This window comes from Anser anser (assembly GCF_964211835.1).
Source record: "Anser anser genome assembly, chromosome: 2".
NCBI classification, from domain to species: domain Eukaryota; kingdom Metazoa; phylum Chordata; class Aves; order Anseriformes; family Anatidae; genus Anser; species Anser anser.
The window spans coordinates 56,780,488-56,806,632 of NC_139721.1; the positions used below are offsets into that span (position 1 = coordinate 56,780,488).

Below are 26,145 nucleotides of genomic sequence, written 5' to 3' on the forward strand. Positions count from 1 at the left end.
GAATCAGATGCTTTGTCAGAATGCTATTTGTAGCAACCTAAGTTGTTCACAATTTGATGTGAAATTTTTCTACTTTGTAGACTTCTGTGAATTAAATTTTTCAAGACATTTTAAGGTGTTGGCTGGTTTGCAAGTGTACTGTTTAACAATTGTAAATATACTGTCCCCAACATATTCTAACTTTGAAAGTATTGAAAGTTTCGAAAATTATCTAGCTAACAGATAGCTGTCAAACTGCTAGAGGCTTGGAGTATCTATTCTAATAAACATCTCAAATTTATCCAAATTCATAAGTTGCAAAAGGAGTCTGTTAGTAGTACAATTAAAAGATGTTTGGAATTCATTAGCTTTCTGTTTGGCATGAAATACTCAGAAACATCAATTCTAATCATCTTCCATTACTTCCTTGATAAAGGAATGGTTAAAGGACAGCAGCACATAAAGTCTAACTCTGAAACAGTGCCTTTTGTCTGACTTCTGTGCAAAGTATTACTTTACTCCTAGGTGTTCCTCTAGCCTCAGAATGCTGCCACCAGTACATCTTAGCAAAATGTATTTGCTCAAGTGTCAGGAACCTTTTGTTTTTCATTAGGACATGACTAATTTGGTAACTGAGGTATAGGCTTATAATTTACTCAGATATTTTTCTCTATATGCTGCTTTGATTTATTATAAAGTATGCATATCTATTTATCCAGCAAAATGGACAGTTTTACAACTCTCTTTCAGTGATTCTTCTCAATATTCACATTATTCACATTCAAAAACAAAGAAACATTACTGTTGTGATCCACTTTTTTATTTATTTTTATTTTTATTTTTATTTTTATTTTTATTTTTATTTTTATTTTTAATTTTAATTTTAATTTTAATTTTAATTTTAATTTTAATTTTTATTTTTATTTTTATTTTTATTTTTATTTTTATTGTAACTTTGCATTGGATTCGTGAATATGAGACATTCTTCTGAAATGGAACAGAAGCTTATTCTTAAAAGCTGCTTACACATTTCCCATTTCAAATTTGTATTGATGCTAAATCAAGGCTCTAGGCAAGAAGCAGGAAAACTGCAACTCTTAGGAAGTGTTCATGTCTTTAATATGATTCAGATGGCTAATATTACTGGTTCTGATGCTTTGCAGACTGTATGGAGCTGACTTGCAGAATCCATGCAGGAGGGAAGCTGAGGCCAGGCTACTGCAGGGTCTCACTGTCACTGTGCCAGGCCTCCAGACAGGCAGAGAGGAGAGAAGAACATTTCTGTGTAGTTTCTCAGCATTGCTTTTATTGCTTGTGATGAAAGCTGTATAGAAATAATGGCTGTGTGTGATCAAATTAAGTTGCCTAATATATATCTTTAGCCTTGTAAGAAACCTCCATAGTTCTTTGTAGAGCCTCACTTTTTTTTTTTTTCTCATGATTTTGTTATTAATTTCCCATATTACATATTTAAGATAACTTGATGCTTCATTCATATACACTGTCTTAATTACTTTCACATAGTGCAACGTAAAAGGGATTGTTTCTGTTTGTGTACTGTACCATACAATTGTACTTGTCAACACCAGCAAGGCACAATGGATACCTGCTGCTGCATAGGGAAGGCTATGGAACAAATCGTCCTGAGTGCAATCACACAACATAAGCAAGAGAGTCAGGGTTGGGAACCAGCCATCATAGGTTCATAAAAGGTGAGTCCTGCCTGACCAACCTCTTCTCGTTCTATGACTGGGTGACCCACCTGGTGGATTAGGGAAAGCCTGTTGACATAGTCCACGTAGACTTCAGCAAGGCCTTTGACACGGTCTCCCACAGTATTCTCCTGGAGAAGCTGGCAGTCCATGGCTTGGATAGGTACTCTCTTTGCTGGGTTAAAAACTGGCTGGACAGCCGAGCCCAGAGAGTAGTGGTGAATGGAGTGAAATCCAGCTGGCAACTGGTCGTGAGTGGTGTTCCCCAGGGGTTGGTGTTGGGGCCCATCCTCTTTAATATCTTTATTGATGATTTGGATGAGGGAATTGAGTGCACCCTCAGTAAGTTTGCAGATGATACCAAGTTGGGGGAAAGTGTTGATCTGCTGCAGGGTAGAAAGTCCCTGCAGAGGGACCTGGACAGGATAGGTCAATGGGTGGAGGCCAATGGGATGAGGTTCAACATGGCTAAGTGCTGGGTCCTGCACTTTGGCCATGACAACCCCATGCAGTGCTACAGGCTTGGGGCAGAGTGGCTGGAAAGCTGTGCAGAGGAAAAGGATCTGGGGGTATTGGTCCTTACTTGCCTGAAAATGAGGTGGAGTGTGCCCAGGTGGCCAAGAAGGCCAACAGCATCCTGGTTTGTATCAGGAATAGTGTAGCCATCAGGACCAGGGAGGTGATCGTCCCCTTGTGCTCAGCTCTGGTGAGGATGCACCTGGAGTACTGTGTCAAGTTTGGGCCCCTCAGTACAAGAGGGACATCGAGGCCCTGGAACACGTCCAGAGAAGGGCTACAAAGCTGGTGAAGGGCCTGGAACAGAAGTTCTATGAGGAGCAGCTGAGGGCACTGGGGTTGTTTAGTCTGGAGAAGACGAGGCTCAGGGGAGACCTTATTGCTCTCTACAACTACCTGAAAGGAAGGGAAGTTGTGGGGAGATGGGTGTTGGCCTCTTCTCGCAGACAGCGATAGGTCTAGAGGGAATGGCCTCAAGTTGTGCCAGGGGAGGTTTAGGTTGGAAATTAGGAGACATTTCTTCTCAGAAAGAGTAGTCAGGCATTGGAATGGGTTGCCCAGGGAGGTGGTGGAGTCACCATCCCTGGGGGTGTTTAAGGAACGTACAGTACTGAGGGATGTGGTTTAGTGGGTAATATTGGTGGTAGTGGGATGGTTGGACCAGGCGATCTTGGAGGTCTTTTCCAACTTTAATGACTCTATGATTCAGTGAAATGCTAAATCAAGGGAGCTTAATTTCAAAGCAAGACACTGATCCTATGGTGATAATATTTTATTACATTGACAAGATGTCTGTTATACTGCAGCATGCCTATACGGTTGGGTGTAAACAGTTGGACATCCAGTCTTCCCTCCTCTGAGTGGATGCTGGCCAGCTCTGGCCTGGAAGCTGTAGCTGGTAGTACCTCTCTCAGAGCTGTGACCTAGTTAATAACCTCTGCCAAGGTTACATTGTCATATTAACTGGTGTCCTGCACCATGCTGGTACACTTCTGTGGCTTCTAGACTGAGCTGGGCTCACTTTGACCAGCTACAAGCATGAACAGTGCAAGCGTGCATCTCATCCTGTCTCTGTAGACACACCTTGAGTAATTGCATAAAGTTATTCCTCTGGAAGGCTGTAGGTGCAAGAGCTGGACAGTTTGTTCCAACTATCATATTCACATTAGTCTGTTTGGCTCAGATAGGAGGGTAATGTTCTACTTTACCTAAAAACAGTCCAAGAGGGGCTGCTTGTATTCCGCAGGTTTCTTTATAATGCAATAGCATCTAGGACTCCCAGGTGTGGCTCAGCACTCTCTGTACTAAGGGCTGGAATAAAACAGAATTTTGGTAAACAGAAATCTGACTTAAATTTGATGTTATGATTGCAAGTCAGTAAATCTCTGCTCTGAACAGCTGGGCCAGATGTGACTTCAATTCTGTCTACAGTCTGCACATTTCTGAAAACAAAAATATTTGAGTACTTCAGAGATTTTCTCATATCAGAAAGCTACTTTGATGCATTCTGGAGTATGAGCTAATTAAGCTCAGCTTTAGTTCCATTTAATTTTGACAGAAATGGATAAATTACATGTTCAGAAAGTTTTATTTAGTAAAACTCAATTATTGTGGGTGAAAGAAATATGGGGCAATGATTCATTCAGACAAAAATCTTATCATGCAGTTTAATGTAAAAATCACTGCCTGCTGCATAGTTAGGAAATGAAAAAGCCAACACACCACTTAAAGCATATGAGAAGCAAAAAGACAATATTGCTCGGAAACTCTACAAAAGAGCAGAAACTTTTTTATTGAAGAAGAAATAATATATATATTTTCATCTAATGGAAACTGCAGAGCACATCAAAATCAAATGTTTTAAATTTTAAATTAGCAAGAGATACAGTTCAGGGTGATTTTTGCCTGCAGGAAATCTTCCAGGCAGTTTTCTGTCATTCTAAATATAAAATACACCATGTAAGAAATGTTTGCCTCATTCTGAGGCATGTGATGAATGTTCACCAGGAACCAGAGACCATTGCCTCATCTCAAGTGGAATCAAATCAGAGCTTTCCTGGGGAAAGCAGAGATAGACCTCTGAAATTCAGTCTTTAATCTAACTTCCTTGTACACCTTTAATCTTACACAAACAGACAAAGCAAATTTGTCTTCACAACTTGATGAGAGATGACCACTGAGAACTGCACAGTGATTCTGTAATTGTGGAAATATGATAGTGGGTAAACAAGGTTGTTAGAAAAGCCACTTTTTTTTTCATTCAAAATATTTTCTCATTCAAAAGAATTAAAAAAAATACACTTTGTTCACTCGAAAGTCAGGAGGATTCTGTCTTTTGAATATGATCTTTGGAGAACCGCCTCTCTCTTTTTGGAACAGGAATTTCAGATAGATGTCAAAGATCTGCTTTTAAATGCCAGAATAATACAGATATAAAGGACAGGTATAAAACTCCGTAGATGTGCCTTATTTACAGACTATATATGGCCACAAAACATGCACACAGTCTTCAGCTATTTTGGAATATTACGTAGCACAAAAAGAATTGGACTGGAATCCCAAACTGAGTTAAACTTTCTGAAGTATGGCATTATAAACATTATCCTCTGATACAGAGTTTAAATTGCAGTTTGTACCACTAATGCAGTTTGTAGTACTGTATCACATCTCTAAGTTTAAAGAACAGTAATAGATAACAGCAATGTCTAAATTCATAATGCTTTTGCAGAGTTGTAATCCAGCATTCATGCATGTATTAACACCTCAAACATTACTATTTTCCTATGCACCTCCTGTTCTTTAAGAAAAACCTGGGTTTATTACTGGCTACTGCTTATATTTTATTTTTCTGAAGCCTCTTTTTCTTCCTCCCACAAAAACTAAAACATGGGAATTTCAATTTAAAAGGTCAAGTTAGTATTTGTTGCCTTTTAACTACAGTTTTCTATTATAAATCATTACTGAGAAATTATCTGGAAAAAGCCAGGAGGGTATTCTTTTTGACATTATTCCAGGGCTTAGTTTTCAAGCTGTTTACTACAGAGAAAACACCACATTACAAGTTCTGTCCACATGTAAGATAGCATGCACTGGGACATAGTGATAAGCAGATGGCATTATTTGCAGTGGAAGTAATAGCAACCAGAAGCATTGCTGCCTACATTATTTTGCAAATGCTTTTGTATTATGTTGTGTTAAAATGTGGAACTTTGTGTGCTTTCCCTTTGCAGGGCATAGGTGTTGATAGCAATTGGAGAGAGAGCTGGTGGTAATAAGTAAACAGAGAGTAGTTGTTTGGAAGTACGTGTTTTTTAAAAAACACAACCACCACATTCACTAACAAAAGACAAAGCAAGACAGAACAAATACTAGTGACATGTTCCAGGAAATGGAGGGAAGATGAAATTGGATGTTGGTTCTGTCATTAAAGATGTTGTTTCTAAAAGTCTTTATATGTATATGCCATTCAGAAAATCTGAAGCTTCTAGGTTTTATTACCAATAATACTGCCTAATTTACCACCACCATCTGCCTGGCAATTATGGCTGGAAGAAGTGCATCCAAAGCAGATTATTTCTGAAAATGACATGATGGGACACGAGTGCATTGTGAGATGTAGTGTGATAGGGAGATTCACAGGCTATCACAGACCCAAGTTAGATAATTTCCATAGTCTTATGCACAAAAAAACATATGCAGGTGTGTACGTAGATACACAATATGCACATATATAAATACCTATTGTGTATCTATGCATGTACAGATGCATAATAATGTAGAACTGAGACTTAACATTATTCCATTATGGAAGAGCTTCATCAGATTAGGGCAATATTCCCCTCTTGAGCCTTAAATATAGCTCTCCATGTTTAAAAAATAACAAAACAACCAATCTATAATATTATTAAAATTATTTCCTTTGGAAGAAATTTTTGTACGAACTTGGAATTATAGCTTTTCCAGATATATGCCCTCATTGCCTTTTGCACTTAGAGCTAGACTGTAACTTTTAGAGTCGACGATACATTGAAAGAGATGGTGCAGAAGGGACTTCCATCTGTGGCAAGTCCCAAAGGCATTCAGCCTCCAAAAGCACAAAGAACCATATGCAACAGTGGCAATGATACCTGCTGGAAGACTGCAGTGTGCCTTCCCTCTATCACTGGCTCCAAACAGCTGGTATGGAAAAAGGATGGGCAATGAGCATAACTCAGACTGTTCCCTGCTGTGCTGTAGAGCAAAGCTAGCTGTTTCTCCTTATCTCTGAAGAACAGGATGTTGTGTCACCGTGGGCTGCAATGAGAGGAGAACTTCTGGCACTGCAAATTTACTGCAAATGCTAGTTAGGAGGAAGGACACCAGAGGTAAGAAGCTACTATGTGTGCTACACACAGCTATACCCTAGAGACGATACAATCAGAAGAGAACCATGTTCTTGGGAACTGAGGTTTTGGGCGTGAAAGGAAGAATGTGCATCCAGTCAGAGGAAAAATGAAGTGATTTGTACCACAGTAATGGCAAGAGATCTGATGACCTAGAACAGGCACTCAAGTAATGCAATGCATGGTGCAGTCCTTGCACTAATGAGTTTACTGTCTAACCAGGTGGAACAGCCAAGAGATGGGAGAAGAAAATACTTTTTTTTCCTTTTTTTCCTTTTTTTTTTTTTTCACATGAAAGGGAGCCTCTGCCCCAAACCTCAGATTTCCTAATGTCTAGCATTTGGATTATGACATGGAAGCACACAGAGGCATGTGCTTAAAACTATGCAGGAAGCTCTCTGACACTGAAAACATTGGAAACTGGACCCCCAGATTTCACGATCTTTGCTCCCATGGGTTGCTCAGGAATATAGAGGGCAGAATTAGAAATTAAACTATGATTACCAAACAACTCAGCTTTAAGATCAACTTCTGAAAGGGTTTCCTCTCTAGGGTTCAGTTAACGTCACTGTGGCTGTAAAATGATGTACACAAATGTGGGAACTCTAAACTAGCTGTGTTGTGTACTCTTATTCAGTTAGCCTTGTAAGCACAGAAAACAGCAGTGATGGTGTTTTGCTCCTCATGCTGGCCCTTTGTGGTGTCAAAGCTTGATTTTCCACTGAGCTAACTAGTGTGAAAGTAGCTCAACTGTGTCTGCTGCGCACATGTGCCACAACTTCAGCAGACAGACTCTGTGAAAACAACAACATAGTCAGAAAAGTTATGCTACAAGGAAATACTAGCAGAAGTCCTGAGGAAACTGTTGCAATCATTCACACCTCCTAAGCTAACATGAAGTATTGTCTATGTCTATGTGAATGGATCAGCTGCAATCATAAAAAGGCTATTACAGAATGAAAAGAGGGTGACTCTGTTGTTTCCAGAAGAAAAAAAGAAATCAATGTAGAAAAAAAAATCGATTGTAAAGTGTAAAAGCTGTACCAATTAGTTCCCTAATATATGGCCTTTTGAAGTGCCAAAGAGCATTTTTAAGTGGTACATTTTTTCTAATATTTGAATAGATGGACTGCTTAATGGTAAGGAAACAATCAAGTAAAGCCAAAAGACTATCTGGAAAAAAAAAAAAAGTTCTTTTTTAAAATCTAAGAGCAATGTGTTAGAAATTCAATGTACTTTATTTTCATAAAGGATGTTATGCATACTAGCTTTCTACGCTAACCTAAATATTGCTGTTATATTGAGCTTGAAACCAATGAGGGTGCTTCACTGTAAACAAGGGAAATGTTTGACCCACTAAACACAATTAAGTTTGTTTTAGTCTGGAATGTGAACTGAAGTCTGTGAAAATCTTCTCCTCACAAAGCTTCATAGTATGGTACATCTGTTTCTCTCATCCAGTTTACCTCATTCTGAGTAGCCAGGTATTAGGTGAAAAACTAGAATGTTTTTAAACATGTACTATGCTTCAATGCAATAAAAAAGCAAAAAGCTATTTTTCACACATTATCTAGCTAGTGATCTACAGTATGTGATAATGAATAAAATTAGTATAGAACCTATTAATTCCATTACTCATCTGCATATCAATATACAAGAAATCTGCTGCACTGGAGATATAATATTCATTATACAATTCAGAAAATGAATTAATAATGGCTTTGAATGCATCTGCATGTATGAAGGCACATACAACAGTAAGTGAGAAGACCAGAGAAGCAAGTAGTCCATGTAGTCCTGAACACCACCATCACTGTGATCACTAAAATCTTTTCTCCCTTGATATCTAATGGAGATACCCAGAAAATTCTGGGCTACCTGTGATTTTCCAGCAATTTTCTTGACTTTCAGAGGATAAAGTTTGTATCCATATGTTCCTGAATTTTTCACTGCAGTGTCTTTTGCAGTTGTAAGTGGAAAATGAATTGAAATGTTTTTTATAGGAACATGTGGGTTAAAACTGGCTGAAAGACTATAAACAACAGATTATGATAGTGACTAGGGGAAAAATATCTAGTAGGGTAATGAAGGGTGCACTTTCAGGATTGTTTCTATTTAACATCTTCATTAGCAATCTGGAAGAATGAATAAACAGCATTTTAACGAAATTCACAAATGATACTAAACTAGGAAGAGTCACAAATACTAGTGAGGACAGAAACATAATGCAAAGGCCCTAGGGAGAAATACAGGCAGAAAATAACAAAACGAGCCACAACTTGAAAAAAGGCATACCAATACATTAAAACTAGAGTAGTATGAATCAATATGAGGGAAAATCCACAAAAGTAGTAATGCTGGAAGACAGTTAGTGAGCAACATATTAGATATGAATTGCAATGTGATATGCTGGCAATAAAAGCCAATGTACTCTGAACTGTATATGCAAAGGAATAAACTTATGGAACAAAGAGGCAATAGTTCCTCTAAATGGTTCTGTGCTTACTGAAAATGGAATATTCTGTTATGGCAACAGAGGGGTATTGATACTGAAGGAGACCTCCAAGTCAACACAGCTGTACTTGGATGTAGTGGTAGGTGTGGTGGCTAAAAAAATTCTGCAAGAATGCACATAATACTGTTTAATTGTAGATGTAAAAAAAAAAAAGACAAAAAAAAACCATATTTGTGAGTTGTAATGGTATTTTATGATGACACATTTGGTCAATAGACACCAGGACAAAATTAAGCTTTTTAAAGTGCTAAAGCAGAGCTGGGCTCTACCAAGAATAGAGAGACTAGAGGGGCCTTGCTTGTCAAAGACAAAATCTAGCAGATGTTCTTGGGTGTGCATAATTATGTCTATAACTTACCATGGGTTTAAGTGTTATTCATCTGTCTAGCTTCACTGCCAGGTAGGTGGAGGGGAATGTGTTCCCTGCACTGTGTATCACTGGAAAAGTAGGAAATATTGGTTGAAAGCCTTATTTTGAAGGAATGTCAAGGATTCCCTTATCCACAACAACTTGTGATGGAACAAGGTCCTCTCATTCCATCTTACAATGCTCCATAGATGCTGAAAATTTTGTTAGAACTATCATATGTTGTTGGTAGATTACATACATGCTTTAGTTAAATATGTGTTACAGTTTTCCATGTCAGGTGAGAAGAACAATTTTAGAGTTAGAGGCTTTTATAAGGGAAAAAGTAGCAAACGTATAAAAATAAATAAAAGACTTATCTTATGCACAACCTACACTATGTGGTGTGATCCCAGGGGAAAGATTAAGAAAGACATCATAAAACCCAGACTCCAGATTAGTAATAAGAGGTTAGAGAGATCTTTGAGAAACGATTACCAGTTAATTATTAAAACTATTTGCCTTTCTTGCCCAATAAGTCCTGGTACCAGCCATGAACTGTAGATCATAGCAGGTCCTGATTTTTCAGTTTCCTGAAAAGTTAAAGAATTATGCTAAAAATAGACAGATATGTACATACTTCATTCACTTGCCCTTTTCAGTTAAGTAAGGAGCAGAAGACGGGGAAAAAATACATACCCTGTGTTTATCACTGTTCTGTGATTATCACATGTATACAGTATACTATAACCATAACAACAGCCACCTCTATATAAATGTAATAAAACTCTGGAGTAAATACATGCTAAATTTAGCAGAGAGATATAATGAAATAACGCCCTGGCAGAGGACAGAAGACCAAATTCTTACTCTACTAGCTGTACATCTTTTGTTTTTTCTTCTGCTACCTGATCTTTCATTACAATTTCTTGGCATTCAGCACATCTCCACAGAGTATCCCAAGCACAATGCTTGATACTTGCCCAGTAAGATTCAAATGATGCTAACCTATCTACATGTGTATGCAAATTTACAGCTAGGTAAAACTATGAATAAAATTCTTATTTATACTTAAACTATTTTGGCCTGCTATAGAACTGACATAGTGATACAACATTTGCTTACTTGTGGTGCCTTTTTTACCCTAGCACAGTGATGTAAAATGGTGATATTGTAAACGAAAATCCTGTGTATTGTACATACTTACTGAAATTGTCTTAATATATTAAGTTTGACAGTATCAGAAAGTTCAATACATCGCTATTTATTAAGACTCAAGAGAGAAGTTGGTCATTTCTTTATATCCCTTCGGTATATTCAGTACCCTTTATAGCCCTTGGGAGTTATGCATAGATATGAATGGAGAGATTGATAAGCAAAAATATTAGAAACATATCTTGAAGTTTTGCATATGCCTTGGAAATGTATAGTCTACTGCATGTGCAGGTTGGATACGAGGAGAAAATTATTCTCAGAAAGAGTAGTTAGGAATTGGAACAGGTTGCCCAGGAAGGTGGTGGAGTCACCATCCCTGGGGGTGTTTAAGGAAAGGCTGGACGTGGTGCTTAGGGACATGGTTTAGTGGGTAATATTATTGGAAGGGGGATGGTTGGACCAAATGATCTTGGACGTCTTTTCCAACTTTAATGATTCTATGATTCTCTGATTGTATGAAATAATGGATTTGCTTTTGAACAGCTTATCAGTATGAATAAAGTAGTCCATAGATGAAGAACAAAGTTTTATACTTTCCAAGGAATTTATCACATCTAAAGTGCTATGAGACTACAAATTGTTAGAAATACACTTTGCCAGAAAGTAGACATCCTAAAGTGTATGGATAAAAGCATCCTATAGCTACATGTTGTAAATGTATAAGTAAACAAGCACAAGCATACCATTACTAAAATAAAAATATATAACACTAATAAATGATGTGTAGATTACCAATTTGTAGCAAATTTGTTCTACTAGTTACCAGTCTTCAGTGCTGGAAAAAAAAATCAATCACTCTTGTGAACTATATCTTGGTAAGTGTAATATATATCGGGGTTTAATCAAAATTTGGTAAAAAAATTAGTGCAACTACCTTTCTGTTTCAGTACATCAGGGCTGCTAGTCTATAACAACTGAGCTTAACTCAGCAAAAGTCTATGTTTACTGCTTATTTAGAGAGCAGTGCCAAAGCAGACATTGCACTGGCTTCAAAGAATGTAAGCACATGCTTTATGCCTCAGCATTGATAAGAGTAGCATACTTTCTCTAAAAATAAATTAATTACCTGCCATCTATTAAGTGATAAGCTTAAGATTGTAAGCTATTTCCTGCTGTGTACATAGCTTAGTGAAATTTAGTATGGTATGTTCATAAAATTACAGAAACTAACATTTGATTAATAACTGCATAATAAATATTATATCGTAATAAGAAGTTTAGTTTGCAGTCCTGCAGATACAGTCTTGTGAGACCCTGATGACACAGTGTAATCCTATTAATTTCAAAGGACATATACTTGTAAAGGAGGGTTCCTTGTTATATATACCTCAAGTACATAGAACCAAATTCTCTGTCTGTAAAACAGCTTTGGAAAAAGCCTCTTTGCTTTGACTGCTACAACTTCAGAGTGCAGTTTACAAATGCACCATTTTCCAGAAGGGAAATCCCTCTGCTCCTAATGTTCCAGTATTACTAAAGACAGTCATTACCAGGGTCTAGAGACAGCTTCTGTTTATTATTGCATATTACAGAAACGTCATGCTTATCCTTTTTTGAGTAATAGATAATATATATATATAAAAATGCACTTAGAATCCTTTGGGTAACATCTCCTACAATTCATGTGAACAAATCCTCTTCTACTAGGAAAAAAAATATCTCAATGGTTTTATTACTACATATATACTAGTGTCCACTCTTCAAATAAGCACATGGGGATATTGTTAAATACATAATTCAAAAGCTTCTTTCTTAATGTCACTGTAAACGTATGAAATAGCTGTTCACAGGCATATTTCTATGTAGAAAGCAAGGCACAGATAGGAGGTGCAGAATGAATGGCACGATCCCATTCCACAGACCAGAAACATTTACACTAAGTATGGCTATTAATTACATCAAAAGGCAATTGAAATAAAACTGTAGACTGAGAGTAGATGACATGAGGGGCCTTGATGGGGTAGCAATAAGCAAGGCTGCTTGACCCAGTGTGTGGATCAGGATGAGAAATTGGCCTGGCTAATGTGAATGGCTGAATGTTGAGCACAACTAAAATTACTTTCACCAGCTATTTACCTGGGCAAAGGCATGGTAAAGGAGAAAGTTCTCAAGAGACATTATTTAACTGACGAACAGCTGACCAGGGAAGAGATGATGTCTTGACACTGCTGCCACAGTGTACCCAATAATATGTGCAGGGTCATATTTTGGGGAAGCTACTCTGTGCTGTGTCCTGTGACACTCCAGAGGAGGACTCTGAAGACTCTCTTCCTCCAGAAACATGGGGGAAGTTCCTCTCTCTCTCTTTCTCTGGCTGCTTCAGGACAATATGATGACCATCTACCCTGACACTGGGCCAAAGGTAATTTCATGGCTTTAGAACTTAGAGAAATATTGGATGAAATCCTGGTGATGAGCTTGGCATATTCCTATTGCTGCAGAGGCACAAATGATCTCTAAAAGCAGATAGTTGAAGTCTCTTCTAATACTATGGAAAATCCTAAGCACAAACACATACACACAAACATCCAGGTTCTTGTCACAGAGAAAGACATATCTACAAAATATAAGTAGATTAATATTAATCTCATTAAATAAAAGTGCAATATGGCAATGTGGAAGATTTATGTTAAAAAGAAACCCAGAAATTAAAAGCATGAACAAGAAATAGAGAAATCCATATAGATTTTTAATAATGTTTATTAATGTTTGATACTTGCTGAATCTGAGATCCTGCAAACACTTCTGACAGTAAATGTAATATTATTGAGTTCCTGTCAGTTGAATGAGACAGTTAGTCTGAGTACAATTATTTCCATGTATACATGTAAGCAGGATGAGGACCCAACACATACTAAAATCATCAAGAACACTACTGCTGACAGGAAAACTGCTATAGGTAAAGTGAATGAAAAAAATCTTCAATATACAATAATTAATTTCACAAACATGAAATAGAGCAGATTGAATTATCTGTAGCACAACTCTGTAGAGAATTAAAATTCTTTAGAGATAACTTTGAATGTTGGGATCCTTAAAAGATAAATTTCAGCTCATAACACCAAATCTGGTTAATAGAAAATGGCATTACAAGGTATCACATGATATCATCTGATAGATTATAATAGGAAATTAATTAAATGGTGATTAATTATTTAAAAGTAGAGCAGATGATAGCAATATCTGTAATCAAAAGTTATTACATTATACCAATATCAAATAACACAGTGAAGATACATATTTGAATAACACTGGTTAATATGTACCATTTCATTTATCTTCTAAATAGGGCAAAATGAACTCACTGATAAAATATCTTTTTTTTTTTTTTAATGAAGATATAAGAGAAATTGGATAAAAAAGAAGCATTCCAGTTTTCATTTTACTGTCTTCCTCAGTTACTCTAATTTTTTCCAAGTCATGTTAAAGGTATAGCTACTTCAAGCCAAAGGACTTTTGGTCCTTTTGGTTGTTGTTGCTCAAATTGTTTCTGTGAAATTCAACCAGAGAAAAATATATTTTGGGAAAAAAATAAATTTGGCATCACTAAATACAGGAAACAAGAAGTATAACTGTATAACTCTACTTCTCTACTTTTTTTTTTTTTTTTCATAAATGAAGGAGTTTGGTTTTGAATTTACTAGTTTTGTGAAATATTTAATCAGTATTATTTGGGGGGCTGTTGGACACTACCCAGATGTGTAAAATTCCTTCAGTCAGAAATATTATAAAACTGTGTATCACTCCTGGTTTAGGTCACTTTCAGCACCTTGATATCATATCTGCTTTCTTACCCTTAGGCAACTCAGCCTAGTGGCTGCCTTTGGCACTTGCTTTCCTCTAGGACTTCACACAAGATGACATATATATGCAGCTAGGCATCGGTAAGTCCTTACAAATGTGCTTAAATCATCTTGCTCCTCCTAATTTTTCTGTTCTTAAAAAGATCCATGTAGTTACATATAAAAAGCAGTTGGAACCTCTCTTTAAACATTCTTAAATTGCGCATCCCAAGAGAAACATCTAAAATCACTTTTGAAAATTTTAGGTCAACTATCTAATTAGAGCCCCAAGTTACCCAAGAATATCAGGTTTGAGCTGTGTAATGTCAGACACGTGTGTTGACAGTTTGGCTATATTCAGTGACAGTTTGAAATTCCAAACACAGGCCTGTGAAATTAGTGGGGAAAATAAATTCCTAAAAATCACGAAACACTGTGTCTATTTGTTCTCCTTTTGTATGCTTACAACAAACAGTTTTCAGCAGATATATTTAATAGATATTTTTAGTAAACTTTGTGAACCCAACACATTCATGACAAAGTACAAATTTGTCATAGTACCCTTCAAGTGTGAAAATGTAAGTGAGAGAGACTAAAGAGCAAGATACTTCTCTAATCATGTTTCTAGTTAGAATTCATGACACAAAGTGGAAAGAAAGACAAAAATATGAAAAAACTATCTTTCAGTCTCCTGAGATAAACCCACTAATGGTTTGACTGGAGAAGGACTGCTGTGGCATTGTTTTGTCCTAATGCCATGTCTAAGACCTGTGGGCACTGGGAATTTGCATGCCTGAAAAACAGAGCTCATTGAGAAATGGCTTTGGTCTGACACACAGGGAAGTCATCCTTCAAGTTCAGATACAAGGATCCAAAAGGTGACTGTACACCTATTTAGCCATTTTACTCCTGTGACCATGCCTCAAGTACTTGCTCATTGCATATGGTTAGCATATACTTAGACAAACCTGGCAGCTTAAACTCTCATTTTAATCCTTCCTGTGACTTCTTGAAGACCAACTCAGTCTAATAGGCATGTTGCTCAGCTGCAGTATGGGACATATCTCCCCACTGCATGATAGGAAAGTGTTTCAGACCCCAATATTGCAAGAATAAAAGGCAGTGACAATGATTTACTTCTTAGAGCACTGCAACTTTATCAGTGAGAAGTGTAATAGAAGTTCTGTGATCAAAAGAATAGAGTGCGGCTTCCTGTGGGTAACTGTCTTGGAGTAGGGTTTGTTTCCGTCTGATAAGAGGCAAATGAGAAATGAAGTTTTATCTTGCTTTGATGCAGTTATAAGATCTCTCTCAAGCTTAAATCTGATCAGGGCTGAGTTATACTTTATCTTTTCCTTAATGTGGGCACCAATAGAACCTCTCTCCACTCTGCAACCTGCCAGTATTTATACAACTGTTAGAAGTGAGCTGTTTATGACATATCTCCCCTCCTTCAAAAGGTGCTGGAATCTGGCTGACTGCTTTGAAACCTTTCAAAAGGACTCATATAGACATATGCAGTCAATGCAGGATTACTGAAATCTCATATCAGCAAGAAGCCAACCAAAAAATACATACAAGGAAAACACCATCCCTGATATGTAGCTGTTCCTGAAACTGTACAGGCTGGCTGTACAAATCAGGTTATCCCATTTTACTGTGAATTTTATGTTGGCATTCATTGCCTTAACAAAGAGACCTGAACTAACTGTCTTCAATCTATTTTAAGTGCATTGTGAAACAGAAATTTGCTTCTATTTGCAACTTACTGTAGTTTTCTGCCATGGTAAATTTTCTGCACTTTGATTCTAGATGCATGTATTATACAGCTGTATCAGTGCCACCTACTTCAGCCATACTTCTTCCTCTCTCCATATCCTTCTTCCTTTAGCAAGAAAGCCTTTTATATTTCAGGCTTAATCCAAACAATGGCCTTTAGTTAGAGTTTAAGTTGTGAACTCTCTGATAGGTTTCTGAAGTGAGCAGGAACAGTAAGTAATGTTTCTTCTGGGATACCGCTTTAGATAAAATAAACTGAAGGCTTCTTTCAGGTCAGGTATACTTAAGTTGTTTTAGGAGGGGTAAGGAGCAACATTTTGCATCAGAAAAGCTCTCTATTCAGTAAATACTGGTGGATAAATGACCTCTGGCTGTCTCCCCAAGCACTCTGCTGATAGCGTAACTGAAGCAGGTTCAGATGTTTTTTTAAACTTTTGGGTTTACATGACCTTTATAAGCCTCTGAAGCATTCTCCACATAATTTAGTTTTCCAGGGAGATTGTACATATACTCACACACATACATAAAAGTGCACCTTACACAAATGTACATATACATAACTAGCAGAAAACATTTGTTTCTTTATAATCGCTGTCCCATCTTCCCCAGTAGCCTAACTCTAAAGGAATATGTTCTATGACACTTGTGCTTTCAGACCTAATTAGAAAGACTGTTTAATACTTATTTGAAGACTGTTCCTTGGCATAAGTCATAATTCTAAATTTAATAAATAAATAAATAAATTCTAAAACAAATTTTAGAGGAATAACTAGATATAGGACTGTCTTTTTGCACTCCATAAGGTTATGAACACCCATGAAAACTGCTTTGAGTAAAACAATAAATTGCTAACTCTAATGTCTAGAAAAAGTACATCCCTTAACTACAAGAATCCTCTGGAAAAATTCATCATATTGATCTTAAAAGTGGACAGTGAATTCATATGAAAATTACTTAATAAAATCAATCCAGTGATAAGGTTGAATCCTCCAGTCCAAAATCAATAGGATCAATAGATTCAAAGGAAGTAGAGTAGCACACAGTCCTACATAATTTTGATACCCTGAAAATCTGTCTAAATCTATTCTATTCCTAGTTTCCTATTTTCTATCCTATTACTAATTTGACATACAACTTTCTATATAGATCTTTTTCAAAAAGCTTTTCAAAGTAAATTTCAAAGACCACCCCTACTAAACAAGCAAATATTCAGTGTTGCCAAGTTGCTGGAAAAAAAGTATAAGTGAATGATAGCCAAAGAAAATGAGTATGTTTCTTCTAGTTGCCAAAGCACGTTCTAAAATACTGCCCTGTGCTAATAACGTCTACTATATTTTCTTTTGTAACCAGTTCTTAGGTTCATTTCACTTTGTCAATCACGTACGCTTCAAGTTTAGCTATGCAAGCACAGAGCACAAGAAAAGAATATACTAATCTTATACTGTCAAAAGCAGATCCTATTTCTTATTCCCCAAGGCCAACCAAACCAAAGCTAGGTTAAAACATTATATACAGCTAAGCAAACAAACACATATTCTTATCTCTTGCTAAAATACAGACCTGAAATGTGAGACAAGATATTCCACATATTTTTTTTTCTTTGTCACAGCTTCAGCTGATTGCAACAACACACAAGTAAAAACAATCCCTTACAACCACATGAGCAAATTTTCAGGTGTTTCAGTGCAAACCATAATTCTGAAGTTGGTTGAGCCACCTCCTGCCGTTTTGCTGTGCATTACTTGTCTAGTAATTTGCACATTGCATGCACAGTGTAGGAAATAGTGTGATCATTCCTGAGTCTTATAACATTCTTTCTGTCAGCTTCTGCAGAGCACATTGCTTAAATATGTAGTTATTCAGATACCTGATAACTTTGGAAAAAATGTTGGGAAGTACCTCTTGGCTGTGGACTTCCCTGACAGGTAGTCTCTATTCTGTATACTCAGAGATGCTGAGGACATTTAGGAGACATAGTTTCACCAGCAGTTTCTCTACCCATCTGAAACTTTTTCAGTAAGTTTGGTTTCACTAATTTTTGCCCCAGAATTCATTTTCTAGGGACAGGTTTCCACTTTGACTTGAAGGTTTGCCTACCTGAATCTCATTGAAAATGCATAATAGGGATAAAGGATTTTCATTTGGCTAATTAACTCCTCAGTAAATGAACTCCTTTGATAAACTCAGGTCTTTTGGACATCCAGCCCTTTGGCTCACTTTCAAGTACACTCACATAAACAATTGTATGTAGAACTTGGATTGTCTTTTTAAAGGCACACTATTCCTGCTAAATACCACATATATCTTTTTTAAAGAGCATTGCTTTTTCTTTGATATATTTACTACAGTTAAGTGTAGCCTTGAACACTATGGCCTGCTGGACAAATTTCCTAGAAACTATAACTGAAAAACTGGAGTTCTTAAAAACCTATTATCTGCAAAGAGACACAAGGGTAAAGGAGAAACTCATCATTTTGGCTGAAGCTCTGTAACTGTTTTATTGTTCTTATTGTCCTTTCAGTATACTAGATTAATATTGTACCCTAATTCTTTTTTTGTTTGTTCATTTTGTTTTTTAAGGACACAATTCTATGCCTACAGTCAAGAAAACACTGTTTCTATTTTAGAAGATTTGAACAGTTAAAGATGTAGTATAATGGATGAACAATGACAGTAGAATGAATTTGCTGGTTTTCTTTGGAAAAACAAAAAAACTCATGAAAGAGTGAAGCCATGGCAGAACAGTTATATGCTAGCTCATTCTTCAAAATGGATTTCTCTAGATTCTAAAAAGACCTTTCTGCAATAGAAACCAAATTAGCGGTACGATTTTGAAGTAGCCTTTGTGCTACTTTACCTACCATGAAGGTGCTTTTTGTGTAGATGTTTCTGAAGGATTAATGAGACATGTTTACCCTTATCTATGTCAAAACAGTAACATCAGGCCTCAAGAGGGAAAAGTTAGCATACAGCACACCATGCACGTAACTCGTGAAAAAAGAAGAAAGTCTTCCAAATTTGCCACACGAAAACATTCCAATGGGTTTGTAACAGAAACACAGATAATTTGGAAAGGAATTACTAGACTTATTTGGAATTTTTTTTTTTTTTTTTGCTACAACACCTTAGAGAAGTATGCATGTATGCATTAACAAATAAATGCTTTTGTGCACACACCAAAATGGGCACAGCAGTTTGAAGAGCACTGCTGACAAATAATGTGGCATCCAAGCAGAAACAAAATGACTTCTGATGTTTATGCATGAATAAGGTCATCTTTCCACCCTCTTGCCCTTCTTCTTGCCTGAAAGATTCAGTGCTGTCATTGCAATACTCAGACCATTAAATCTAATCATTAGAAAGTACTAAAGAAAGTATTTTTTTTTTTTGTCTGAGACATATGTGTAAGTATGTGCTCTTTTCACAGTGTCTGAGTGATTGCCACACCAAGTGCCCTATTATTGCCCAAGTACACATTACAAGTATATTGCTACACTGGCATAACTCAAAACTGAAGGAGTTTAAATTGTCAATACTTTTCTTTCTTTTTGCCAGTTGAAGGTGATGGGGAAAAGGGAACATGCTTCAAGTGGCGAACATAGTACTTTTTTTCACAAAACACCTGATGATTTGTGGATGTCTCTCCAGTTTATTCAGCTCCTTTGATGAAAATGGAAACAAAAGTTTTAAGTTCTGCTTCTCAATACATATCACTCAAAATCAGACAGTGCCTTTGAAATCCTTACAACTATCAGAATATGGATCAAAAAGATGTCTGAGTTTATAGAGCTAGGGCTAAAACTTCTTTTATATTTTATCAACTAAGATGTTAAGCAATGTATTCTCACGTGCTTGAACTTTTTTGGAAAAAAAAAGCATTTTAAAAAATGCATACCATTTTAGGCAAATTTAATATCACTGAGAAGAACACCGATTTACCTGCCATAGAAAATAAAACACTGAGAATCAGTAAATAAATTGTATGACTACATCCATAGTATTAGAAATTGTTCAAGACAGAAAAAAAAAAAGAAAAAAGAACACAAACTGATCAGCAGTAGTGAAAAAGAAATTTGGCATAACAATTGTTGCCATTTTGGCACACTGAGGGGGGACAGAAGGGTCAGAAATCTGTTCTTCATTTGAGCACTCAGTTATGACACAGGTTGTTTTGGACATTAAAGGTGATCACACACACCTGTAAACTAATAAAGGTTGTAGGAATATGGAATAGACTGAGACTAACGTCTGAGGGATAATGATATCTGAAAGATATTCTCAAAAAAAAAAAAACCTATTAGTTCAATATTCCTTATTCAGGACCTCATTTAAAATTCATGGACAGGACAGAAGAAGAAAGAAATCTACAACACATTAACAATGCTATTTTCTGCTGATCTGGAATCTACTATAAAACTGAAGCATGAGCCTTTCACCTGTGAAACAGTTCATAGATGAGTGCATAAAGTGGACACAAACAATTACAGAAATCTTCAGCATAAGTGCAGGAGATTTACAAAGCAAATATATTTCTTTGGAGGTAAATTAAAACTGCTAAAAATTAACCTCGAATGTGTAAGCTTTGAAATAACTGGGGGAATGAGAGAGAAAAGAGCTGCATTCCTTAGGTTGTGTCCTATGTAACATTTGATAGCGGTCTGTGAGGAATTTATAGGTCAGATGGCAGTCTCCCCTCCTTGCTCCCAGTTCACTGAAGGGAAGAGGTGGGTGAGAGAATCAGGTGGCAAAGAAGGTTGTACAGGATGCAGCAGAGGAACAGAACAGATGGGCGTGGGAGACAAAATGAGGAGCAAAAGTGACAGCACAATCGTTGCATTCTAGACAACTAAAAATACACAAATACTTTTCTATTTGTTTCACTCACAGTAGTTGCCAGAAAGATGTCACACAATCACAAGTAGAAAGAGGAGGCAGCACATGTAAATCATTCAAATAGAAGTCACAGTGAAGGAGATGCACTAACCACTCTCTGCTTTAAATGATGCTCCAGCATCTGAAAGTCAGAAGGCCTATGGCTTATGAAATTCATGACTGCTGTTGTGGTTTTGTCTGGGACGGAGATAATTTTCTTCATAGAAGCTCACACAATGCTGTGTTTTAGATTTTTGATGAAACCAGTGGTGATAACACAGGGATGTTTCAGTTGCTGCAGAGCAGTGCTTGCACAGAGCCAAGGACCTTCCTGCTCCTCATGCTGCCCCACCAGCGAGGAGGCTGGGGGTGTGCTAGGAGCTGGCGGGGGGGACACAGACCGGACAGCTGGCCCAGGCTAGCAAAGGGATGTCCCACACCATGTGGTGTCATGCTCAGCAATAACAGCTGGGGTAAAGGAGGAGGAAGGGGGGTGGGGGAGGCATTTGGAGTTATGGCGTTTGTCTTCCTGTTATGTGTGGTGAACCCTGCTTTGCTGGGAGCGGCTGAACACATGCCTGATGATGGGAAGTAGCAAATGAATCCCTGGTTTTGCTTTGGTTGTGTGCATGGCTTTTGCTTTACCTAGTAAACTGTCTTTACGTCAACCAGTGAGTTCTCACACTTTTACCTTTCTGATTCTCTCACCCATGCCACCAGGGGAGAGTGAGCGTGTGGCTGTGTGGTGCTGAGCTGCCTGTCAAGGCTAAACCACAACACCTCAGACAGAAACGGCATTCCCTCCAGCTCTCCTGTGACAGAATGTGTGAGGATGTTAACAGAGTTGCCTTGGACAAACTCATCTGTTATAACAGACATGAGGGGGGAAAAAAAGAAAAAAGAAGAAAATGGAAGAGATATTTCAGATCTTCAAGGTTAAATCTTACACTTCAGGAATCATAAAGTTCAAATTTTTATTTTATGAACAGAACCATTGCAAATGTCAAAAATTAAGGCTTATTTATAGCTACATGAAAAGTTAATAGAACAACAGCTCAGATGTAATTTGTGTGGCTAATATGGCATTATTAGGTAGTTCCTCCTCTAGTTTACTGCTGTTAGTAAAAGGCACTGAGCCTAAAGGTGAGAAGAAAATGGAACAATAGGAAGATATCTTTCTTTTATCCAATGGTTAAAAAAATCATCTGATAAATGGGAGCAGTACCTGTGCTTTCGAGATTGTTTTGATATTTATTGTAAACAGACACTGGATAAAATCTACATGCATTCTTGGGAGCGAGGACCAGCATCCAAGTCTCTCTATCCTTGGCTAAACATCATCATGACTAGATACAGTAATATTCCACTTCCTATCACTTATTGAAGCAAGTTTTTCTCTGGGAAGGACTGCTGCTTCAGCAGCCTTCAGAGGAAACACTCTTTTTGCCTAGTTCTGCTAGAAATATAGATTAGAAAGACCTGAATGATATGGAACACAAGAACAAAACTTTTCAGGTAAAAAGAGTTTAAAATTAGCATATCGTATTAGTATAACTCCACCATGAGAAGGTTATACCAGAACCTTTGTGTAGGAATAAAGTGATGCTGACACACTCCTCTGAAAGAAAAGGTCTACATCACCTACTTTCAAAGAAGGATTGAAGTGTGGGAATTCTGAGTACCTGGAATTGTCTGCCTGAAATATGAGGTTACCATGGAATTTGTCTTCGCTATGAGTTGGGTAAAACTCAATATATAAATATATTAGGAAACTCCCTATTAACTATAATGCCCTTCGTAGAGATTGTTCTGAATCTTCCTTACCACAAAGGGATTAAAGAAATGCAGACACACAGTACGGTATTTACCAAGAACTTGAGAAGTCCAAAAACCTCTACACAGGCTTTTCATTCCTTCAGGTGCAATTAATTCTGTCCCTTTGCACACTGCCATAACTGCCCTTGAAAGGGGACATTAATATCCCCTCCAGCCACCTGAGATCAATCACCTTACAGAAAGTAGGCAGGGTATCACCTATAGCCCCAAAGGGCCTGGGTAGCAAAGAGCCTGTATCAGAAGGCATGTGCTGAGTTCCCATTTGTTCTGTGGAGATGAAAAAGTGCATGTAAGCCTGTATGAACATACATGGAAATCAACACTTACATAACAACAGTTCACTAACACCTAAAAGTCTCTGAACATTATGTAACTGATGAAATATTTTGACATGGATATGTAAACACTGTTATTTATTAACAGAATCATTAACTTCAATGGCCATGTTCCTGTACACTTCAAAAGAGAAATATTGTTGGCAATTTTTATGTAAGTTAGTCAGCAGCAATGCAGAAATATAGCTGAGAGGAGACATGGTATGCTTCATTTATATGAGGCAGCATATATTTGTGGAGTGAAGCATTAGAAATCAAAAATCATATAAACATGGTACAACAAGCAACCAAAATTTGCTTGTTTAGGTGATGAGTTATCTGTTCTATTTTAAATATATATATGTATAAAAACAGAGAAAACAAACTTTCTATAATGTAATACTTTTTGATATGTTTTCTCATTTTTTAAATAAAACATATAAAATAACATTTTAGACAAGCTGTCCGTTTCTATTTTAAAATCATGAGAGGACATGTGTCCCCAAATCCATCTACTCTTCCAACCGTATTTGTTCTCCCAGTTAAAGAAGCTCTCTCTTCTTATGGAACTTAACTTTCTTATGTTCTTAAAGCACCCTGGCTAGATGAAAACAATCATTAACTTAAAATGGATACTTTAAATATTCCTGTTTGTGTTCTTATTTTTGTTTTAAAGAAAAAGAAAGACAGGCCAAAGGTAGAGGACATCTGATCCTTAACTGAGAACTTCAGGAAGTCAATAAAGTTCACAAACTAGGGAAAATGTTTTGAGCTGGTTCAGGAGGAGTCCTAAGGACAGAAGCATACCTGATCCTGTTTTTCCTCCTGCTCAGTAAATTGAAGGTATAATTCTCTGATTAACTTCACCAAACACAATTTTATCCCCAGCTATACTCTCAAATGAGCCTAGAAAGCAAAGAAGATTCAAACATACAATAGAATCAAATACTTATCATGCATGTTGCAGTTAGGAAATGATTCAAACAGATGAAGGTACATGTACTGGGTTTACACGACAAGGGCTTGGTATTGGGGGGCTGCAGGGGTGGCCTCTGTGAGAAGAATCCAGCAGCTGCCCCATGTCAGATCAGAGCCAGCTCCAACCAGCTCCAAAAGGGACCCAGTGCTGGCCAGAGCCTAGCCAATGAGCAACAGACTGGGCCTCTGGGAAAGCAGATTTAAGGAAGGGAAAAAACTGCTGCACAACAGCAGCTGGGAGAGAGGAGTGAGAACCAGCCCTGCAGACCCCAAAGTCAGTGCAGCAGGAGGGCAGGAGGTGCTCCAGGCACACAGCAGCAGTTCCCCTGCGGCCTGTGGAGAGGCCCCTGGTGGAGCAGGCTGTCCCCCTGCAGCCCACGGGTCCCACACGGAGCAGATCTCCATGCTGCAGCCCGTGGAGGAGCCCCCAGTGGAGCAGGTGGATGTGGCCTGGAGGAGGCTGCGGGCCATGGAGAGCCCCCGCAGGAGCAGGCCCCGGGCCGGAGCTGCAGCCCGTGGAGAGGAGCCCACGCAGGAGCAGGGGTCTGGGGGGAGCTGCCGCCCGTGGGGGACCCGTGCTGGAGCAGTTTGCTCCTGACAGATGGACCCCGTGGTACGAAGCCATGTGGGAGCAGTTCTTGAAGAGCTGCTGCCTGTGGGCAGCCCCCGCAGGCTCAGTTTGGGAAGGACGGCATCCCGTGGGAGGGACCCCACGTGGAGCAGGGGCAGGGAGTGACCGTGAAGGAGCGGTGGAGGCAAAGTATTATGGACTGACCGCAGTCCCCATTCCGCATTCCTTTGATGCTGCTAGGGGGGGAGAACATAGAAGAGTGTGGATGGGGGGAAGGTGTTTCTATATATTATTTTTTTTTTAGTTTCTCACTGCTCTAGCTTGTTAGTAATAAGCAATAAATTATATTAATCTTCTTACGCTGAACCTATTTTGCCCATGACAATAACTGGTGGGTGATATTCCTATCCTTATCTCATCCCTTAATCTCCTTTCATTGTATTTTCTCTCCCTTTTCCTTTGAGATAGGGGGAGTGAGAGAGTGGCTGTGGCAGAGCTCAGCTGCCCAGCTGAGACTATACTGTCCAGCTGGGAAATGTTAGCCCACCAGATGACAACTCTGAGAAAAATTTAGATGTTTGTAGTGCACAACAAGCAACATGTGGGTTCCCAAAAGGAAGACTTAAAAGTATAGACAAGGAAATCTTGTGTAAAACTAGGGAGCAATACCATCTTAGGACAAGTGCAAGCACTACTGGAATGCAGTGCCCTTTCTGGTAGTTGAAACAGGAGAAAGTTTGGAGAAAATCCAGGAGAATGATTAAAAGATTTAAAAACATGCCTCCTTGAGGTTTTAAATCTGCTATCAAAGAGATAAAAGAGAAATTTAAGGTGGGGGCATACATGCTTGCCTGTGTGGGTGAATGACTGTCTCTCACACTGGAAGTATCTCCTGGCAAACAGAACTTTGATCAAGGGTTCTGCAATACAGAAGACAAAAATGTAACAAAATTCAATGGCTGGAAGCTGAAACAAGACAAATTTAGAGTGATAGAATAAGGTTCCAATTTTTAACAGTGAAGATATTTAACTAGTGAGTACCTTGACAAAATTGTGGTTGGTTATCTCTGCCAATTTCATTTTTTTCTCAGCAAACTCAGTTCTAATTCTGCTGCAATTAATTCAAGTAAGTCCTATCATCTTGGTTATTTATGAGGTCAGTTTAGATTACCATAATAATAATTTCTGGCTTTGCTATCTGCAAACTTTCTCTTACGTTGTTAGTTCTTTCATACAGACATTTTCATTTATCTCTTTTTTCCTAACCCCACATTTTCTGAACATAGCTTTTCCTTGTCCACTGGCCTCCATTCCCTGGGACCCTGTACTCCAGATCCCTGTTCACATG

At 37.9% G+C, this 26,145-nt stretch overlaps 1 protein-coding gene across 2 annotated transcripts in view; it reads right to left on the reverse strand.

Moving 5' to 3' along the window:
* Positions 1-26,145, reverse strand: part of LOC310893718 (uncharacterized protein) — a 59,716-nt gene that overhangs the window by 14,955 nt on the left and 18,616 nt on the right. The window contains exon 1 of one of the 2 annotated variants that reach the window (XR_014579240.1): positions 3,416-3,509. The exons of the other annotated variant lie outside the window; for it this stretch is intronic. The gene's annotated coding sequence lies outside the window, so the exon portion shown is untranslated. Of the gene's footprint in view, positions 1-3,415; positions 3,510-26,145 lie in introns of those variants that run through there. 2 annotated transcript variants of the gene reach the window in all.